Below are 2500 nucleotides of genomic sequence, written 5' to 3' on the forward strand. Positions count from 1 at the left end.
GACTCACCTGGGGACGTGGTGCATATGGAAGGAAATGAGTTTGTCATGATAGGAAAGGCGTAAAACAGGATAAGTTAGAGGAGGCGTGCCTTGCTCCACAGGTGAGGAACCTGAGGTGGAAGAGCTGGACATAGGAGACAGTGCTGAGGTGAGGACGTGCTAGCTGTTCGAGTGGAGTGCAGGAGTGAAAGTGGCAGAGCTGAGAGGATAGTCGTAGTGGTAGTGTATAGACAGTGGAAGGCGACAGAGCAGTTAGGAGAATGGCAGAAAATATAGTGTTTTGAAAAAGATTGCAAGAGAGTATGCTGGAGAGAGAGTGATTGTTATGGGAGACATGAATGCCCACATAGGTATGTTAGGTGAACAAATGAACAGGAACGGTGAGATGCTGGATGAGCTTGTGAATGAGGTGAGTTTGGAGAATCTCAATGAGACCCTGGCTGAAGGACGAGTGACTTGGAGTGGGAGGAACCAGGGTCTGCGATTGACTACATGCTAGTGAATGGGAGAATGCGTGAAGTTGTTGACCGATGTGGATTGATGAAGATGGGATGATTGACATAGTCTCAGACCATAACATGCTGGTGTTAGAGTGCAAGTTGAATGGAAGAGATGGAACAAATGCCAAGGCCAAGAGGAAAAAGTGAGATTGAGAGATGTAGGATGGGAGAATTTCCAGGTGGACTTGAGTGAGAGGAGCTGGGAGGATGAAAGTCTAACGTGGATGAACTGAATGATAGATTTGTAGAAAATGTGAGAATGCAGCAGTAAGCCAGATAGGGTATGCAAGAACAAGTGCCAGAAAGCATGCATGTAGCCGTGGTGGAATAATGAGATCAGGGATGCTAGGAAGGAAAGAAAGAGACTGAATAGGATGTGCAGACAGTTACAACCCTCTATTGACTGACTAACAACTTCCTTCCTATCATCACAGCAAGTCAACGCACACTATTTATTTACATACACCACCAATCTCTCCGCTGTGCTGTGCTGTGCTGTGCTGTGCATCAAGCTTCCCGTTGCTATTACCACCGTTGCTGCACGTCACGCCCAACGCCAAGACACACACGGCCACTGGGCTGCGTAGACTCGAGGGGTCGGTGGTGGCGTGGAGACTGAAAGATGTAGCAGGCGTGGTGTCTGAAGTACTACTGCTCTCACTGCCATCCTGAGCTACTGATCTTGCTTCGTTCTCGTCTACCCTCCCCCAAAAAAAAAAAAAAAAAAAAACCTGCCGATAAGGAAAGAGCAATTTGAGGCCAAACGAACATTATGAAACGCTGCCGGTGAACCGAACCACTGGTCCACCACCTGGATATAAACTAGCCACGCTCTTTAACGCCTTCCAAACCAACCGTTATTACACAAACTCAATTGCATATGTTTGTTTTATCAATCATTCTTATCTTCCGTGTAGTATTTAGAATAATACAGGATTTTTTTTTAAATTTTGTTGTAACATTTTGAAGCTTCCTTCGTTGTAAATGATTATGATAGATAATAATTCTCTCTCTCTCTCTCTCTCTCTCTCTCTCTCTCTCTCTCTCTCTCTAAGTAAACCCTACCTGTAAATCAACGAATAAAGATAAAAGAAAAACGTATCATTAACGGGAAATTGATTATAAGAGGTAATAATAATCTCTCTCTCTCTCTCTCTCTCTCTCTCTCTCTCTCTCTCTCTCTCTCTCTCCAAGTGAACCATGCCTGCAAATCAACTAATCAATATTAAAAAAATGAAGAGTAAAAACGTATCATGAACGGATCACTTTTCTAAGGAAGCTTGAGTTGAATTGAGTTGTAATGACTGAGACGGAGGGAGGTGGAGAAGGAATTAGGAGGCAAACTAGTGGTGGCTCACACGAGTGAATGGATAGCTAACCCTTTCAGTACCGTGACACATTACGATATCCATGCTATATGCTTACTACTGGGTGATTTTATACAGCTTCACAAACTTACATAGGGATTAATATAGTGAAGACTATGGCCATTAACGAGAGAGAAAAAACTGGCGGAGAATACTGAAAACGTCTCATTTCATAGGGAGTGTTCATATTGTTCTAATGTAATGATGTGTGAAGGTTCCAATTTTGATTAGTAGAAGTAAACGACAGAGCCAGGATGTTCAGCGTAGCGTCTATAGAAGACGAGATAATTGCTGGTAAGGGTGTGTGTGTGTGTGTGTGTGTGTGTGTGTGTGTGTGTGTGTCTAGTTGATAGATTGACCAGTCAGCTTGTTAAGGCACTCGACAATATTAACCTGAAAAAAAGAGAGTACAGTGTGTGTGTGTGTGTGTGTGTGTGTGTGTGTGTGTGTGTGTGTGTGTGTGTGTGAATGAGTGTCCGTGCATGTGTGAGTGAGTGAATGTTCACTGTTTGATCTGCTGCAGTCTCTGACGAGACAGCCAGACGTTACCCCCACGGAGCGAGCTCAGAGCTCATTATTTCCGATCTTGGGATAGGCCTGAGACCAGGCACATACCACACACCGGGACAACAA

This window comes from Portunus trituberculatus, chromosome 11 (assembly GCF_017591435.1).
Source record: "Portunus trituberculatus isolate SZX2019 chromosome 11, ASM1759143v1, whole genome shotgun sequence".
Lineage (NCBI taxonomy): Eukaryota > Metazoa > Arthropoda > Malacostraca > Decapoda > Portunidae > Portunus > Portunus trituberculatus.